Below are 20783 nucleotides of genomic sequence, written 5' to 3' on the forward strand. Positions count from 1 at the left end.
CACTGATCTACAAACTCTCACTCAACCATTGTAGGATATTACAATTTTTATTGATACACGCGTATGCTACATATGTTAAAACCTTAAGACATTTATTCAAAACAGTCTCGCCCATGCAAGTGTCAGCTCTTGTTAAATGCATTCCCAATCGACTTTAGTTCATTAACACTTATCTCAGGTTTCTGATTCTTCATGCACTGAAAAAACTGTTTATGTATCGCAGGCTAACATCAGTGTAATTGATATACAAACCATCATTTTGAGGTCAAAGCATTCCTCTTAGTGAGCAGGGCAACTTTATGTATCTTTGCTGTTTAAAGAAATACTGCAGATCCAGTTACGAGGCTGCACATACAAGAAACACCTCCCATTGCGCCGAAAGACTCCAAACATGTCATGGATTTCATTTTTTAACAGCTAAAAGGACATATTCGATCAGTTGAGAAAGGATGGTTCTCTATCTGGTGTCATCTACAGTAACATGTTGTCACAGCGTATCAATAACGCCTTTCCTGATACTCGAGAAGCTCTGCAAGCAACAAGCTTACAGGAATGCCTATTGACCAAGTCCCAATGTTATTTATTTTCCTGTCAGGGTCTATAGCCGCACACTATCAGGAACTCACTGCTGTCCTCCCAGAACCACTTCAACAGAGAGCGATATGGTTTCTGTCCCGGAGTTACTTTTATTTCATGGCTTCATCCTCTGCACAGTCTGTTTGCACTCAGACGTCCACCAGAGCTGTGATCTGTGGATAATGAACTGGTTTATTGATACAAAATCCTTTATTTTCTTCATCAATAAGTAGTTAAAGGCATTTTTCACTGAGAAACGGCAGAACATTCTTTCAAACATGTTGATTTATAGTTTTATATCAAACCTTATATCATTGGGTTTTAAACTGACACTGGAATGGACTTTTCTTGTGCTTTTTTTTTACATTTTATTGCAGAATTTATTAAGAAAACAATCAGCAATTGTAGCCTCTAATGGATCATTATATCATTGTCCCACATGACATGGCCTGGCTCTTAAAAACTTGGTTGCTTTCTAGGTGACCCCCTCCTCCCCCCCAGCTTCCATCCTCTCATCTCTCTCTCAGTCTGTCTTATCTAGAGTTTCATTTTGTTCACTGCCTGGCTAGAACTGGATCCACAGATTAGATATGCTAAGTGATAGCAGAAGGAGGACATCTTGTGTATCCATTGTTTTGTTTTGTTTCCTTGATGAGTGCTGTGTAAAAGCCCAAAACACAGTTTTAACTCGCTGAAGTAACAGCTTTTATCATCATTCATTACGGGGCGTCCTCATCACAGAGCTGCTGGCCTACATAAAGAAGAGCTCTGCAGTGTGAATCTCCTCCAGTGGTTGGGAGCAATTGTTCACAAGGGTTTTGCAACATACTGTATAGTATCATCATTACTTTATTTAGTTTCTTACATTTGATTTAAATCTGAATTATACATGAGTTTTTCCTGTATTCTTTTTTATGCTAACTTTAAATACATGAGCAGAAAAATCCACAAGCTGAATCCAACCACGAAGTTCAGAGGAATTCTTAACACGAAGAAAGCACTGTGGAGACTTGTCTAACTAGTTTTGAAAAACAATATCTCAAGACAAATGTTTATTTCAGGGACTGCTTAAGACAGTCATAAAGACAAATATTAAGCAGCCTTGTCTTCAAATTGTATTCTGTGAGCCTGAGTGGAGTGCTGACAGCCTCTGAAGCTCTCTTATGTGGTCTGGAAATGTAAATCAGGCTCAAATGAGAGGACATTTCTGATATTGTTTCTTTGGAGCGCTTCAAAGCACCCTGAGTGAAAAAAGGCAACGTGGTATGCTTTGGGCAACGTCTGCGAATATAAATCTCTCTGTTCCAGAGGCGTCTACAGACATAGCGCCCAAAGACAACATGTAACATTCCTTGACGTTTACAAGCAGTGGGAGAGGAGGTGGAGGCAATATATGGATGCTTTAGGGGATTAACCAACACCCCTTCTGCCAGCTTTCTCTCCCTGTCCCTCTGCTCTCTCGCTTGAACTTCCCTTTTTTTCTTTTTGTGCTTCATCCTCTCTTAAACAGAAAGCTCTTTCCCAGCGTGAAGAGTGTAATCCATGCCCCTGCCTCTAAGACACTTCCTGCCTGTTTTGTCTGTCGGACTGATGGGAATCAGAGCAATAAGGTGCCTGGCTCTCCCCTCTTCTCTTAGGTGTCGCCTTAGGCAACCGCTTTCTTTGGACGGGAAGAAGCCGCATGTTATTAAAGAACTTGTTATTAGACCATGCATTTCTGTGCTCTCAATCTCCCTGACCTGGCGTAACCCTCGTCAGACTCCAGCCACCGGTCTGCCAGCTGCTTTCATCTGTTAATTTAGCCCCAACACTCACAGTTCAAGTGAAGCAAAATAAACGTCCGAGGAGTTTAGACGTGGTAAAACAAAAATGTGTGCTAGCTGTAAACACGGCGGGAGGCGCTTATGTAAACAGGCCTGGTTCCTACGGGTGAGTTGGTCTAAAGGCGGACAGTCTGTGGTCAGGCTCTTCCGGTCCGTATTCCCTCAGACCCCCCCCCCCATCACACACACATAACCACCACCACCACCACCCCTCGCCTGCAGACACAGCTGTGGTCCGCCTGTAGACATGCTGCTGGAGAACAAGAATCACTGACAGCGCTGCACAGAGCAAACACCCACTCACCCCCAATGAGAAGTGCCTGTCTGCAGTCACTGAGCCATCGCTCAAGAATATATAAAACTACACGCCTCTAAAAGTTTGCATCAACGTAGATCTCTCCAGGGAGAACCTTTTATTAAATGTTCCACACTTCTACTCCTTAGACCTCGAACAGTTCTGCTGAGTCATACTCAGAGCATGTAACGCATGGGCTAATTGTATCGTAGTTTCCCCAGAAAACAGGAGGAGGAAATAGATTTCTGGCATGACTGCAATTCCTCCTGAGGTGTTGCTTCTTGTAATTACAGATCTGAGATTTCACTGCTGCTGCTCTCCAGCTTTTGGTAGCATTTAGCAGTTAACCACATCACTGTGAGCTATGAGACTCAGTCACATTGAGGCAGACGTATGTACCACCTGCCAGCCGGTGGTTGACTGAGTAAAATCCGCTGGGGTCAATGTTTTGAATAAAATGGTCAGGGCGGGAAACAAAACCAAAGCTTGCCCAGTCCATGGCTAGGTTTTGCAGCCGAGGTAGAGGAATTCTATAAACAATTGCGAAAGAATAGCTTTTACGATATACTTTCATGGCCACATCCTCAGGAGGGGGAATCTTTCTCCAGATGGAGAGTGCGGCCTTGACCGAAGCTGTCCATACAAAGGCCTCCTTCCAAAGGACAGAATGCAGGCCAGTTGCAGTAATGGGTGCGACTGGCAAACATTAGCAGCTAAAGTTGCCTCAGTAAATACAGCGGACGCAGTTAAATCAAACAAAAGCTGCCCATAATTCCTTAACAAAAAGTGAATCAGAAGGGAAAAGTGAAAATGTTGAATGCTCTGCTGTTTGTGTTTCTCAACTCAGTTCCGGTCACTAGTTTTGCAGGACATTCAAACGTAATCTCATAGTCTTCCTCAGAGAATGGTGCTAGCTCCGGTGTCATTGTCATATATAATTCATGACAGCGAATAAACACAGTCAGATGTGTTTTCTGGCTCTGTAGATATTGAGTTTTTTTTTTTTAAATAGAAAACCTGATGCTTTGTTTCCTGCATAATTCCTACGGTACGATTCCTTACTACAAATAAAGGATGTTCTTTTGGCCATAAGCATCCGTTTGCTTAAGAGTCATATTCTTGTGAGACAGAGCTTCTGGGCTGTGCTGCTATTTCTTTCCCTGCTCTGTAATCATAGCAAAGCCTGTCATGAGGCCATCATATGGATGTCATGGTGAACAAAACAAATCTAACAAAATGCTGCCATATGGAAAACTGATTTGAAATGTCATTCATCATACAGCGGCAGGAAACAGGGATAAAGACAGTGGTTCTGTAACAGCTGGGTAGCAACAGATGATGGAGTGCTGACCCCGCCCTGGGTTTGCACGGCCGTTTCTTTTGGTATGAAAAAAAAGCTCTACAGGAACAGGACGTCCGATATTTAAATATTAATCAAAAGATTGCCTTTACACTTTGGATAAAATAAAATAAAATATTTAGTTTCTTTCGGTTATAAACTGAAACTTAAATAAAAAGCTCTCAAAGGATTATTAGATGTCTTGGTTCAGTAACAGATGGACGTAGAATTAGACATGTTTCACATTTAAGCCTAGAGCGTTCATTTCCTCTTAAAATACCAACAATTAAAATACTTTAAAACCCTTTTCTGTTCAAATTAAATCCATTCATAACTCTGGTTTAAGTTTTGTTTCATAAAGTTATAACTACGCCCCTCAGTTTGCGTTCTTCACCTTGTTATATCTCAATTACGTAGGTGGAAGGAGGCGACTGTCTAACCAACAGTCTACAAATGAAAGGGCTTGTTGTTGAGTGAAAGCCTGTGTGTGTGTGTGTGTGTGTGTGTGTGTGTGTGTGTGTGTGTGTGTGTGTGTGTGTGTGTGTGTGTGTGTGTGTGTGTGTGTGTGTGTGTGTGTGTGTGTTTGTGTGAGTGTGTGTGTGTGTGTGTGTGTGTGTGTGTGTTTGTTTGAGTGTGTGTGTGAGTGTGTGTGTGTGTGTGTGTGTGTGTGTGTGTTTGAGTGTGTGTGTGAGTGTGTGTGTGTGTGTGTGTGTGTGTGTGTGTGTGTGTGTGTGTGTGTGTGTGTGTGTGTGTGTTTGTTTGAGTGTGTGTGTGTGTGTGTGTGTGTGTGTGTGTGTGTGTGTGTGTGTGTGTGTGTGTGTGTGTGTGTGTGTGTGTGTGTGTGTGTGTGTGTGTGTGTGTGTGTGTGTTAGTATAGCTTGTAAACCTGTTGTGTTTTGTTTGCCAGGTGATTTCCCCTAACGTTGTTAGCTAAGCAAGAGAATTTTTTGGCGCTGGCTTCAAAGAGCAGCAGGGTCATCCCGTGGCAGCGGCAGATACAGACATGTCCGCCGCAGACGTGCATCTGCAGATCTGCCAGAAAAAAGCAAAACAAAAGGAGATTGATCATGTTACTCTTGAAGATGATCTATTGATTTGTAGATTCAAGAAGAGTCTGTAGATTCAACTATCAAGAAATGTCATGGTTTTCTTTTGTTATTAATCATTTATTAATTGTAAGCTTCACACTGAAACAGAACGGGCGATGTGAGGACACCTTGTCTGTGGGAATTTGTGTTTGTAATTTTCAGATTACATTTTCAGATTTTTCAGAACAGATCACTGAATAAAGAAAACTATCATTAGTGCCAACCCTATACTTTCATTCACACACGTTCACAATGTGCAAAGTGAAACCCTGTCAGAGTACGTCCACACTGGAGCTGTATTTACATTTCATGCAAGGGGTTAGCTGCGGTCCTGCCTCAGATACTTTCAGTCTGCGAGGGTTTTGATTTATAATTCAGTGAGTTTAAAGCACCAAGTTAGGACTGAATGTTTGTATTGCATGGTATACAGTCAGATTGTGTTTTAATTACACTCCCACAGCAACTGTGTTTAAATTTGTTTACATTGTTTCATACTGAGAATGAGACTCTGCCATAATTACATTCTGTCAGTGACACTGTAACGACTTAATGCTCTATAAATCCAGTTTAGATTTGAAAACACATATTTTTCTTTGGATCTTTTGCCTTTCATCCACACTAAGCTGACATTTTTCTCTGCACAATAAGCCTTCTCTAAAACTCTCTAACATATGTATGCTGTGATGCAAAGTGTTGTTGTTGTTGACTTAACAAAAGAATAAGAGATGTGATTGTCTCCCTGTAGTTCAGGCCTTTCAGCGTGGGCAGACATCTTCATGAAAACTGGGGATCCTTTGCATGTTCATCTTCTAATCTGTTATTTTAGGCAACCACCGATGTTTAAAGCAAACCGTGACCTGTGTGTTATCTCATAGTTTCTATTTATTTTTCAATGAATGGAAACAACTTACTAGAAATCAAATACACCACGCGTTTCCCTCCAGGTTGTTTCTGTTCAGATCATGGTGTCTCCACATAAGGCTAAATCCAATTAGACAAAGTGCAAAAATGTCAATGACATCCGCCATTTTTCTGTTGAATTCTTTCAACTCAAGGCATTGGGCTTCTACTGCAAAAACGTAAGGCACATTACAAGATGCTCAGCAATGCAAAAGCAGAAAGCACAAAATCTCAGGCAGCTCTCTGATCGGGCCCTTAATGTAGATAGCCTAGCCTCACAATCACCTGTTGTTCACGGCGGATTGATGCCGCTTGTCTCCAGCGCGTTGTCTTATCAGAGAGCATAAGGCTGGAATCAACTTCCAAAGTAAAAGATGTCTCTATACCTGGCAAGCTGTGGCAAGGTGCTTCTTCTGCAAGCACGCTCAAGACATTTTGTTACCATATGCACAGCAAATCACAGCAGTCAATGCACACCTCCCCGGGGGACTGAAACTCTGTGCAGACTCACAGATATCTTGGTGATTTGTTAATTTTGCAATCGTATTAAGTGCTGCCATCTTGACTTTATAATGACTGTATGTGTAGCTATACCTAGTGAAAGTCACATTTGATAGACATGTCACATGTGGATTTCTCTGCAGATGCTTTCTCCATTGGTGCACATTCTCTGAGTGTTGGCTTTGGCGGAACAGGTCTGAGATGCTTAAGCGATAAAGGTACTGTAAATCCTCTTTATTCAGCAGAGTTGCGGTCTTAGAGACAATCTGGCCCAACTGAATTTCCCACGGAACAAAGAGAGAGGTAGAGGGGAAGGCAGGGGGTGAGGCAGAGGAGGGAGAAGGTACTCAGCTGAAGAGGGGGGGGTTTGTTTACATATCAAGACACTTCCTCTAACTCGCAGGAAAAGCAGTAATTTACCTAGCAAGGTTTTACAGTTTAATTTATCCATTGTGCTGGGGGATCACCCCGTAATTACAGAGGAGGAAGTAGCCCTAAGCCCCGGACAGAGGGTGAGGGCTCACAGAGAGCCTGGGTGAGTTTTGGACCCCCTCTTTCCTCAGGCTCAATCTGTGTTTCTCCCTCCCTTATTGCTGTGGCTGTTTCGCCTGTTCATCAGCACTTTTTTGGGTGTCTGGGCGCCTGCCAATTAGTGCTCCGCTCCGGGTAATATTTCCTTCCCTGAGGCCAGAGCAGCTCCACTGGTGGAGACTCAGAGGCGTCTGGCCCTGAAGGATCAGACCTGGGGGGGGGGGGTTGGCACAAGCTGCCAAAACCATTGGGACCCTCACCCTTTACAGACTGGAAGTCACTTCATAATATCCTCCCGGCTTGTGGAACATGTAATGCAAAAGCCATGTCATAACAACTTTGGCAATTAACACCCAGGTTCTTGCACGGTGACCAAATGATCACAAACATCAGCAAATATTGACCAAACTTATAAAAGGTCAGTGTGTAGGGTCAGATCTATGGATACTGAACAACCCTCCATCAGCAAGTTATTAAATGGTGTAGTCAGTCTCAAAAAGTGTGCAGAGGGTTATGGGTATTCACAATGCAGTTTAAGAGTTCCAAGTACCAAAATACTACATTGAAAAGCTTTTTCTCAAATAGTTTCGGGAAAAAGGTTTGTTTTTTAGTCACGTGAGATTCACTTTTTAACAAAGTACAGCTGAAAAGATGTGTGGTTTGACATAAAAGTGATTAGCAACTCATTTGGATTATTGTTTGAGGCGTTTTTTATGACAAACATTGGTACCACTTTACAATAAGACTACCCTTATAAAGCATCATTAATAACCATTTATAAACCAGCTCTAACATAGTTTTCATACATCAACACAGGGTCACTATTTGGCAAGATGACTTAGCCTTATATTGGCTACCTAGCTAACTTCATCTTCTTCATCAGCCAGCATCGTTGGTATCTGTTGTTCACTGAGTTGATTCTCCCCACCGATCACAGCTGCCCTGTTTATCTGTTGTCTTATAAAAGCTTATTAAGGGAAGAAAGTGTTCACAACCTAATTAATAAATGAATTACAAACTATTCGTAAACCTTTTATAAGGGTAGTCTTATTGTAAAGTGGTACCCAAACATTTGCTAGATGAATCTTCTTTATTATAGGGATTTGACACCTTTCTTAGTGTGAGGTGATCCTCATCTAAATGTGCTTTGGTTTGGCCTTATGAAACCAGATATTTGGCACCCCTACCCTATGACAGTGGTGAACATTGTTTACTTTTGTCCTGACTTATTGTAAACAACACAATGAATCTACAAATAATCTGCATACCAGTCCATGATGAACAAAGGCACAAATAGCCCCATCGCAAGAGACCAATGAATCAACTCATTCAGAACACGAAGCCAAAGTTCCTGTTTGCACGGCAACACGTGAGAAGAAGGTTTTTAATTTTAATTTTAGAATATTCTGACTGATGCTTGATGTTTTTGCCGGTGTGCATTAAGTTAAGTCAATTCCCAGACAGCCGGTGATTTTGTGAAATGAGCCTTGTGCATATGTGTGTGCATGTGTGTGTGTGTGTGTGTGTGTGTGTGTGTGTGTGTGTGTGTGTGTGTGTGCAGCTTGTCATAGCTGTAGAGACTGTAATTGCTGTGTGGCAGATGGAGGAACAACAATAACACAACGGTTTCATCTTGTGTGACTCTCTCTCCTCACACAGAGAAAGTTATGAACATTTCATAGTTCCTTGCTTTATATTTTATGGGTAAAGACTTTATGAAAGATGATATGTGAGTTTCAGCTTAACTGTTGCCTTTGCTACACTCTGGTAAGTAACTCAATGCTTTTTACACATAGGCAATTTGTGCTGCCCATGCCCCTTATGAGAGTGTGCACGGTAGGAGGGGGGTGGGGGGGATGGGGTGGTGGGACAGGGCCGGCTCTGTAGGCTCATGTTCAGCAAAGAATACTGAGAAATATTTTCCTTCATAAAAGTAATGCTCAATTTCAATATTCACTGACTAAAAGTTGTATTTTTATTTAACTGCCGAAATACTTTATGTCTGGATGCAATGATGTTTAGTCACACAGTAGATTTAAGTTAAAGCACGTTCAAGCTCTGTTTATTTTTATACATAAAGCATGATCACAGGTGAGTCACAGATGGACTAACACATGGTTGTTGAGCCTCCACTACAATTCAGAGCTAAATGGTGTACTTGTACTCCACTACATGTATTTAATCCCTTTACAGATCTGGATTAATGATGGTAAATATAATCTCCCTTAAATTAGACTTTAGGTCACCTGGAGTAAATCCAGCAGCTACCCTGCAGTATACAAAGCCATTCAAACTAGCTGCACCTTGTCCGGCAGTGGCTCAGTCAGTAGGGGCTTGGACTGGGAATCGTAGGGTTGCCGGTTCAAGTCCCCAAACAGACTTGAAATATGGAAAGTGGACTGCTACTTGGAGAGGTCCCAGTTCACCTCCTAGGCCCTGCTGTGGTGCCCTTGAGCAAGGCACCGGACACCTCCAATCCCCCCTCCCCATTGCTCCCCAGGCGCTGCATGATAGCTGCCCACTGCTCCTAGTACTAGGATGGGTTAAATACAGAGGACCAATTTCACTGTGTGTGCTCTGCTGTGTGCATGTATGTGACTAATATAGATGAGAGTACTTTCTACTTTTACTGGAGGAACATTTTGAATGCAGTACTTTTACTGTGACAGAGTATTCCTACACTCTGGTACTTCTACCTTTACTCAAGCACAAGATCTGAGTACTTCTACTTTACTCAAGTACAAGATCTGAGTACTTCTACTTTTACTCAAGTACAACACCTGAGTACTTTACTTTTACTCAAGTACAAGATCTGAGTACGTCTACTGTTACTCAAGTACAAGATCTGAGTACGTCTACTGTTTCTCAAGTACAAGATCTGAGTACCTTTACTGTTATTCAAGTACAAGACCTGAGTACTCCCTCTCCTTCATCCATGCTTCAAAGACACATTGCAACAACTTCGATCTCACTGAAAGACCAGCATCCACACCCTTATTAATTTAACCTCTGTCTTTGTCTTCCACCTCTAACTTTCCCTCGGCCTCCTCCTCACTTCTCGCCCTCTGCTGCCACACAGTTACTAGCACCATTTGGCTGTCATAACACGGCACATATAACCTGAGGTGATCCCAGGACTGACTGAAGCGAGCGTCCCCAGGGGGCACGCCGCCGCGGCCAAGCAGGATTGCTACCTCATGGTCGGGGGTGATGGGTACCACATGTAAGCGGAGTCAACCGCTGGCCCTAGTAGGAGCTGAGAAGTGGTGGGCGGACAGGGGGAGATCAGATGGCCTGGAACGGCCTGCCACTATAGAAACAGAGCGCTGTGTCTGTAGGAGCTATGGCAGAGTGGTTTGCTTTAAATATACTCTTTGTACAGAGGAAACACTCCTGCCTCCTCTCCTGCTCTCCATCATTCTAGGGCTGCATGGAGGGACTCAAACGGTCCCGCGTCTTTCACTGATCCTTTTAATTAAAGGGTCCCGTGGAGTTTTAGACCTCTAACAGCACTATGGAGGTGTTTTTCTGTAAGTGGCTCCCATTTTTTGTTAATGCACACTCAAATGCTAGGGAATTCTGGGTATTATTCTACTATTCCACTGATCTACAGGGTTTACTGCAGTGCACCACCAAGAAGACTAGGATGTTTTACAAATATGTATTTAAAAGATTAAATAAATCGGCTTTTTAAAGGTTTTCGAGGAACAAAACACACTTGACACAGTTATAAGACCTCAAAGACACACCCAATGCGATGGATGAAAGGGACTTTTTTCCTTACACGAAAATTCCACATGGCCCCTTTAAATGGATTGCTTGAGTTGCATTATGGTTAATGTAGTCATCAGGTGTTGGCAGAGGTGAGAATGTGTGGAATAAAAAACGACACTTTGTCCATAATGAGTCATACAGTTTAATAGGAGAGCAATGTTGAATCAGGGGAGAGACACGCTAGTCATGACATGTCACGTGTGCTGATTGATGCTTAATGATTGCATTTGTACATCCTTCAAGTCCACTACACATAATAGATATACACTGATTTGATAAGAGCAATTTGTCGGTTAAACAAAAACAAATAATGTCCTTTTCCTTGGCGGGACCCACCTCTTATTATATGGTATTCATCCTCCTTATCAGCTTGTGTTTTGTTGTAAAACGTTATCTTAGTGTTGCTGGGAGTTTGGCTCGACAATGTCCATAAAACACATTAAACATGTTCAGCTCATCCACTGCGACACCACACAAGAAGACATCAGCAATCCATGGGGGAATGTGAAAGAATCACAGCTTTTCGGGAGAGTCAGCTGGTATAAATGTCAAGAAATAGGACAGTGCCATTCCTGACATCTCACGGACTTCAACGCTGTGAGCAAGTCACATTTGAAACTGAATAATGTACAACATTTACGCTGTACACATTTTGTGTGTTTTAGCCACTTATTTTTTGACTTCTTTGCATGACAGGAAGACCTATTGGACCTCAGACATGCCGGGACAAGCGTGTTGAAGTATTGGTTGCTTCAGATAGATAACTGGGTGAAAGCTAATGAAAGCTACATTTCCTTTATTTTGGAGATAGCTGAAGCCACCAAAGTCCCAACAGTTTTCATTGCCTTTACTGAAGCCATGATTGATCCCCCCTCTCCTAAACCACAGCGCACAGTGCGACTTCACATGATGTTTGCTATGAGCGCTTAATGTGGTTTTTTTAAAGAGGGGGATAAGAATAATACAGTGGCAGCATGTGGCACCCTCTCCCCACAGAAAGAACAAGAGTTGGTTGATGAAGATCACAACTGTGCCACATGCAGATCATTATCAAGAGCCAGGCAGGAACAGTTAAACTTCAATGTACTCTCAGATTGGGGCTTTGAAGGGGAAATGCTTTCTAATCAAGGCCTTGGAAAAACAAAAGCCACAATGTCTTAACTGGAAGACGACCATCTCCGAACCTAAAGAGCCGGATGGTTTTTGTTTGTTTGTTTCGATTGAAGAAAAACCTAAACGAATAGTGAGCGAGTCATACGATAACTGCAGTCATCTGTTTGTTAAGTACATAAAAGCTGAGCAAAAATTCCCTTTGGAGATTCTTGAGACAACATTTTCTAGGTTTGATAAATGGAACTCAGCAATGGAAACAGACTCTAAAGCAAATGTACCACTTTTTTCCCCCCTTTTTTGAATGGAGTCAAGATAAGCGTACAAGTCTTTATCCTGGATTTGCTCTGGAGCCTGGAGTTTGGCGTGAGTCCATGCTGTAATTGTTTCACCATGTTGCCGCTCAATTGCGCCGTCAATAAGACGTACCATATGGAACTCTCTCCAGTTTAGAGTGTCTTATTTTAGCCCTCCAAAATGTCAAGGTTTGATCAAATTCCAATGTTATCATCAGTGTTGTAGTTCAAGTTAAACACACTTAAGACGCACTGTCTTCAATTTGTTCCCCACATGTTTCACTTTGTTTGCTCTCTGGCTGTAATTCAGTCTAGAAATGGGCTCAATGAAAGATTAAGATGGACTATGTTTGCTACATGTGGGTATGCCATTAAAATACAGTTAAAAATGTTTTAATTATAGTATGAAAATGTATAGTTTCCATTGTCAATGGTATGATCACACCGATTCACATTATTTCATACATAGATCACGCATAATGAGGCAAATTTAAACAGGTTTAAAAACACCCGCCTTTTATTTAGTATTGCACTTAGACTCACAAGACCTAATTGCAACATTTCAATATTAATCCATCATAGGCTAAGAACACAGTACGCTTCTCTTAATTCAACTAAATATGTATTATGTATATATTTAAGACTTAAGACGTCGCTGCCCACGTCTTTCACCTTTCTTCTGTCCTTGGCCCTGACCACATGACTATGATGTCATCAGGGTTCAATATGAGGTGTGGGTCCCAGAAGACAATCTACACTGGGTTAACACTGGGGTTTGGAAACTGACCCATATGTAGAATGTCCTTTTGTAAATAAACCGTACCTAAAGAATTAAAGAAAAGTATTTGAAATCAATTTTTTATCATTTATACTGAAATGAAGACATCTGTCTCTCACTTACTCCTAACATTGAGATACATTTCTTTTGTAAAACCTTCTTTTCACTTGCACAGAAATGTTGCTTTAAACTGCAGATGAGGCTCTCTCTGTAATCACAGCTCCTGCTCCCAGGTTCAGGTTGCATAGGGACCCTGAGTCCAGGCTTTAATCACAACCTGCATGCTTTACATACATTTCCAACTACCTGATTATATCGCTGTCATCACCACTTCTTTTCTCTTTTTCATTTTGCTTTAACCGCCCCCAGGCGGCCTTTAACTTTTTGATCAAATGCCTCGGTGTGGAATTAGAATCTTTTATTTTGCGTGTTTTGACATGTTTGTTGAAACTCTGGGTTGATGGAGCAAATCAACACAATGCAGTCCAGATGCTGATTCTATAGTCAATGTGAATCCAATGGATTAGTTAGTATAAGATGGTACCTGTTCCATGGTGTAAAAGCAGAAATAGCCCCTATATTTAAGTCCCCATTGACCTAATCTGAGAAGTAATTATACCTGTCATTAATTGTTCAATCGCCAAATGAAAGTGTCTTGTATGACAGGTTCATCTTTTGTGAACTCTAATGGCCTTGATTTGCTTTGATTGAGCCTATTGAACACTTTGAATAACCTTTGGACAGTCCATATTCTTTTAATTATCTTCTTTAAAGACTAAGTGATAATTCATGGTCTATGAATTATCATTAAGTAGGGCTTTTATTACCAAGCTAGTTTGGTTCTATTATGACTCAGACATCTGTTGAATTGAATTGTTGTATAGCGGTCACAGAGTTCTTTAATGAACGCCTTAGTCAGTGTGCGATTGTAGCGTTCGATTTCTAGCGTTTGATTTCTGGCGTTCGATTTCTAGCGTCGAAATACTGTTACTTATGACTCCAAAAAAATCAAGATAGGCAGAAAGCAGAGATGGAGACGTTTGAAAAGTAAGACGTTAAATACCACAATTTCGACTTCAAAACTGACATCCACAAACAAATGGGTAGCATCCATCTCGCCATGTCCCCTTGTTATATCCCTTTATATAATAATAATAATAATAATAATAACAATAATAATAATAATAATAAATAAAGCTTTATTTATATAGCACTTTTCATACATGACATGCAGCTCAAAGTGCTTTACAAAATGGCACACATCACAAGTTAAAAACAACAAGAAATTCCCCTCAGATCAGATGTTAAGACCAATTCAGATTCATGCAGCATAGCAACAAAATATAACATACAATAAATAAATACAACAATAAAATAAATAATGATTCCTCGCAGAAAAATAAGACACAATACTAAGTGAAGCAATGCAAAGATACTGTATAAAACCCTATATAATAAAAGGTAATGTGTACAACAAAATGTAAACCGATGATAGTAATACAACCTTCATAATTATAATAAAGGATAACATTATTAAAAGACCAACTTAAAAGGAAATGTTGTTATTAAAACTGTTAAATAAAAACCATTTAAGATCCATAAATACATTTAAAAATATCAAAGTAGGTTAAGAATAAAGACTAAAAGACCATTTCAAAGGAGGGTGTCGTTTATAAAATGCTCATCTAAAATAATTGGCCTCTCTATATGAAAGTTTTGTACAAAACCGCAGTGCAACTTCCTTATGATGAAGAGCCCTTCCCGACCAAATCCACCGTAGAGTTTGGCAGGTAAAGGAGATTCCCCCACAGGCTTACCCCAAGGTGACTCAACTCTCTCAGTGTCACACAGGGGAAGCAGCTAATTTTATCACACAATGCATGCTGTGTGTCGTTGCAGCACCTGTGACAAATGATGCCTTATCTTTGAGACTGCTGTTTGTTGTTGCTGAGTAATGTCCTGGCTACTCACTGCTGTCTCTGGAGCATTCAGGGGCTTCAGCTGCTGTCAACTGTCAGGAAACACACCCACAGTACAGTCATGTGTTTACGTGTACGCACCTGAGGACACATCATCGCAGGCTCTCAAGTACAGCGCTGCAGAAAAACAAACTTTCTTTGGATCCGTGCACAAACTCAGATGTCATTCCCCCCACAGGCTAACTGTTTTCTGTGTTTGCCATTTCCTCTCTGACTCAAGCTTTCCGCCACTCAGCTGGATGGCTTTTCCATTTGCCTGCATACGATCTAATGAAGACAGACATGTAGACTAACACAGAGCAAGCTCCTTTTCTCTTTCAATGTCACAAATCCCTCTCCTTTATAAACGATTCGACCCCATTGCCAGCAAGGGACTGATGAAAGCGACATGTGTTACTCATAGGGCCCCTTGTTTATTTTGACTTCCATACTTGCATTAAGGCCAAGTAAACACATGAACCGGCCTCCAGGCTGCAGAGAGATGCAAGCGTTCAGATCACTTCCACAGCACACACCCCCACCCCCCACCCCACTCACTGCCAGGCTGAGAGCTCCCTGCCAATGAATGGACGGCTGATTAATGCCATTCAGCACTCATTAAGTACAGGGCATAACTGATTTTGTGCAATTTCTTCAAATCCAATCAAACTTCATTTATATAGCCCTTTCATACAGAAAGGGAACTTAGAGTTCTTCACAAACCAAACAACATTCCACCCCACCCCCCCCCCCCCTTCCAAGGTTATCACATAGCTTTGTGATTTAAAACAACAATTAATACACAAATAAAAAATACAAAAAATAACACAGAAGATAATAAAAAATAAAAATAAAATAAATATGATAGGAAAACAATAAAATAAAATACAATTTTGTTAAACTTTTATATCCAAAAATAATAACTCGCTGAGACACACAATACATCATCCAAATGATTCAACTCAATAACAATGCGGAAGAGGGGCTTCTCTTGTAATCTTGGCAACCTGCGGCAGAGAAACTAAAATCGCATGTTGTTGACCTCCGGATCCCAGAGGTTGGGGCCCTTAAAATGCATTGAGTCCATGACCTCTTCTTCTATTTCCTTTCCTCTTATCACTGTATCAACGGACCCTCTTAATGTCTTCCTATCCTCTAGCGGCCTGAAGCAAGACTGTCTTGTTTTTCTATTTAAACCTTGAGTGACAGGAAACAAAATGCTGTTTTAAATTCACAAATAACCACTAGCGTGCTTTTTTACATGCCACTTAACCTACCCTTACTCCACGCCACTCCCCCGCTGTGAAATTTGAAAAATTCCACTTAATTGTCCCCCGTCACTGCACCTTTTCAGACCACTGGGCCCTCCACTCTGAACCATTGGACTACTTCCTTTCACTCACTCTGTTTAAACCAACCAGGATGCTTCAATAAAGAACCAGAGGGAGAGGGTGGGGGGAGGTGAGGTGGATGGGAAAGTCTCTCCACAGCTCTTTATCGCAGTGGTCATGCAGGGTTTGAAGCTCACCGCTGCGCTGTTAAAATTCTATAAACTGAAGAAGCCGCTTCATAAATCAGTCCTCTGTCGTCACGGTGATAGGTTAGGAGTTGTCTTTTTCGGGTAGCGCTGACAACGGTCCAACTACCTGGAACAACAACAGATGGAAAACGAGTCAGCAAGCATGCCACAGTTTACTGCTAACTGCAGCAGCAGAGACAGGCTTTATGAATTTCTCTGGATTGTGGATGTGTGTAAATACATGCGGCAATCTTACACAAAACCATACAAAACATAATTCCCTACAGATCACAGTAATTTACTGTTAAATTCATATCAGTTTAGGGATAATTGGATTTGATTTGTCCAATTCATGATTGGCTCTTTAAATGAGAAAGGAAGTTCTTGATCTGTGGTGTGCTGGGGCAGTTTTTCTCAATATTGTAAGGGTTTCTGATCAGTTCTTTTAAAATATATTTGTATTATATGACATAATACCTTTGGTTCCTTAAGGGAAGATGAATTCTTTCCCATTCTGAATTCCTTGAAATGATTTTTTTTAATATTAAATCACATATAACAACCACTATCAACTTCCTCTTTTTGTTGTACAAAAGGGACCTTACAATTAGGGTCACTTCAAGAGAGAGAGCAGGGCAGCATTATCAGAGTACAGGGTGGTGGGTGTGTGTGTGTGGGGGGGGGGGAATATCACCTGAGAGTCAATCCCGTTGGTTGGAAGCCCTCTGACCTTTGCAGCTGTTTCTTGTTAGTGCTTTAAAACAAATTCCCAGAGTGAGATGGTTTCCACGCTCAATCCTGCCCTGAAGAAAGAGGCCAGACGGGAAGGGGGTTTATAAGACCATGCTGCCGTGTGTGTGTGTGTGTGTGTGTGTGTGTGTGTGTGTGTGTGTGTGTGTGTGTGTGTGTGTGTGTGTGTGTGTGTGTGTGTGTGTGTGTGCGTGCGTGCGTGCGTGCGTGCGTGTGTGTATAAACAGCTCGGCCTTAACGTTTTATCTTATAGATGACCTGAGAGCGGGGGGGCTGCTCTGGAGATGCTCTGCCCTGTGTTATGAACGCCACCAACAGTCGGCTGAGTTCATTTTTCTTTCCAAATCTATTTCCAGCTTTAAAAGTATCAACAAGAGGATGTTTACAGTCATTTGGTGAGAGTCGACCTTTGATTGAACTGTTGCCAAGTATAAATAAATATTTTACATGGATGGATTTTATATAGATTTGCATTATGTGGAAGGTTCCAAATATTTTTGACAATTTATTCTCACCTGTCTCCAGACTTTTAAAAGACTTAATAAGTGTCCGGCTTTGTAATGCAAACAGACACAAAGAGAATGTGTCCCACAGTTAACTGAAAAATGGGCAACATGGTTTTAGAGCTGTTGTAAACTACGCTGCTATTAATGTCACCATGAAACTAATGGGTATCAACCGTTTATTTAATAAAACCTCCGAGCTGATGGGTATAAACACTTTAAAAGACATGGAATATTTTAAACATGAGTTGTTTTTCCCTCAAGAAGAATCCCCCTCTGACCTGTTTGAGCCTAAATCACCCCGTGTTAAATTGCAGCGGCGTCTTCGCTGTTCAAAAGGAAATGTTCGGTAAGACACATCTTACGGACTCCTTGATATAGACCAGGCCAGGTCCGTCCAGGAGATACTGCTCAGGCCTAGAGAGCCGTCTCCCGGGGGGGGGGGAGAGCTCACCTCATGGTGACCCCCAGCTGAGACGGCTTTAGATTGATGTGCTTTGCCTCCCTCTCCCACACATTGTCTGCTGTTTTAGGGTATTTCCTCTGCCTTTCCCTAAAAAGAAAAAAGCCCTGTTTACAAGTCTTAGAGGGTCTGAGCTTGTGCTGAGGATGCCGTCATAGGGTGCTGAGGAGGCTCTTTGTGTGAACTGGCAGCTTCTCCGTCAGCTGTGTCTCAGAGGTTAAAGGGCTCACGGAAGACAGAGGAGAGCTCCGGGTTCCCGCCGTTTGAAGCTCTTGGCTTGATTGGTGCATTTACACTTTCCAGAAACTGGCAAGTAAATGCTGCTTCCGCCCTGAGAGAACGAGAACAGATGATGAAGTCACACGGATGCTTTGTTATGATGAATGGGTATAGCGGAAAACATAAAGTAGTGCAACGCAATATTTCAAGTATCACTCCTAATTGAGACTAAAGGCTTATTATTGTTCAACGTCGACGCAACGCAAGGTACCTTACGGACCCGTTGCGTCGTTGCGGGCCCTCCTTGCGTCGTTGCGTGCACCTCCCAACAATTGTAACCTTGCGTCGAGGTGACGCAGCCGTAAGGGCTGTGATTGGTCCGCTAAAACGACAAACGTAATTTCGCTTTTCCCCTACAATCCACAAAGACCGCCATTTAAAAAAAAAGCTAGAATGGACCAAGAAGAAGAACGTCTGGTAAATAAATACAACAAGCGACGACGATAGACATCAAAAGAATCTTGGTCAGTCTTTACAAACAACATTGTGCCCCCTACCATTGTGGTGTGGAATTGCATTGCGTCACGTAAACCCAACGCAGAGCTATAAATGTTCACGGCTGCGTCCACGCGTCTGCGTGGTCGTTGCGTTATGTTGACGTTGAACCATAAATCGACCTTAAGGGTTTATCTGGTGTTCCCGGGCATCTTCCTGAATTGAAATGACCACTGTAGCAACAATAACAAACCCATTGCATTAATTACTTGATCAGCCCCACACCTGTGCTCTTAAGAGGCCAGGCGATAAATCAGAAGTCTACACGGGAAGCTGATTATCCTGACACCTCATCTGTCTTCCCAGAGAGGTCTGCAGCCTGGTACAAGGAGAGGTTTGCTGGGCCAAGCTTCCTTTAGCTCAACACACTCATACATGAAGGGTAGACCCCGCAAAATACCCTACTGTCTGGCCCCGTGATGCATGTTGTTGTTAGTTAATTTACTAATACTAGAATACTTTACGTTGACTTGAATTAAATGTATTATGTCTGTATGTATTGCTTTCAATCAACCGAATACAGTTATGTGAAATCTGTTGACATAATACTTTTAATTCAAGTCAACTTTTTCAGTTTTCTAAGTGTAGTCAGATCAATTCTGACATTTTTAAAAGGAAACATACCTTTAGATGGATAGATAGAAGTATTGATCCAAATGTGGGATTTTTTTGCGTTGCAGCAGCATAAAGACGAGGCATTGTACATTAGAGAAAATAAAAGACTAGAAATAAACAATTCAAAATGTAAACAATATCAATAGAAATTAAATTAAATTAAAAAAGTAGAAAATCGGAATACAAATGTACACAAAATGTAAAGCAGGATATTATACATACATTAAGTGTGTAAGGAATGGAATATTAAATAGAATATAAATGTAAAATGTGTGAGTTTAAACCCAGTTATCCAAGAGAAAGAGAAGAGAATTATCTGCCAGCCAGAGGTGATTTGTTATATAGTGCATTTCATTTTAGGATTGACCGGTGCACAAAGGAGTGCTTCAGGCTAACTTTATTCAATCACAGGACATTGTACCTCTGATTTGATGTCAACAATTAATAGTCACTGTTTAGGACATGGTTGGGGACAGAGATTAGGTTGTTGGACAGCCTCAATATGTTGTTATGGTAAGATGATTCTTAGAGTCTCTCACAGGGTTGACCTACAATCTTTGAGCAGATTTTCACCTGGTGGAGTAGTTTGGATTTTAAAGCGTTGGATAAACACTTGTACCATGTAGTATAGCAATACAGTCAATATCCCAGCTGTAAAAAACAAGTTCCAAGAAAAACATCTGAATCTCTGTGGGCTGAGAATGTACAATGCCGCAAAGAGACCCACCGTTTTTAGAAATGCAACATTTTATCAAAGCTCATTGACATTTTGGAGGTGCAAGAGTCTGACAAAAGTAAGAGTCTCTTCCTGCCATGCTACTACCTGTTTCACACTGAATGACCGTTAGAACCGCCAGCTATTGGCAGCCCAGCTGAGATAAGGTCTTGGTCTTTAGAACAATTAGGATTGGCGGTGAAGCCCCTTGTAGCCGAGGTGATGGATAATAGCGGTGGTGGGTTCGCGGGGGTTGATGCTGAGACTAAGGAGTGATAGCTGAGGCCGGCCTATAGTCCTGACAGAGACTGATGGGGGGGGGGGAGAGAGGCCAGCTGGGTCTGAGAAGGATTTGTAAACACGGCGGGAAAAGAACCCCTGCTAGGTGATACAACACATCTGGGGGGATGGATAAGGGCGCCATGTCAACGAGATATACACACTGGCTTTCCGTTATCTAACACTCGCTCGTACA

At 41.7% G+C, this 20783-nt stretch overlaps 1 protein-coding gene across 1 annotated transcript in view; it reads left to right on the plus strand.

Annotated features, from left to right (window-relative positions):
- The window catches only part of gli2a (GLI family zinc finger 2a), an 88754-nt gene that overhangs the window by 20599 nt on the left and 47372 nt on the right, over window positions 1–20783 (plus strand). The window lies entirely within an intron of this gene.

Source organism: Eleginops maclovinus, chromosome 7 (assembly GCF_036324505.1).
Source record: "Eleginops maclovinus isolate JMC-PN-2008 ecotype Puerto Natales chromosome 7, JC_Emac_rtc_rv5, whole genome shotgun sequence".
In the NCBI taxonomy this organism is placed as follows: Eukaryota; Metazoa; Chordata; class Actinopteri; order Perciformes; family Eleginopidae; genus Eleginops; species Eleginops maclovinus.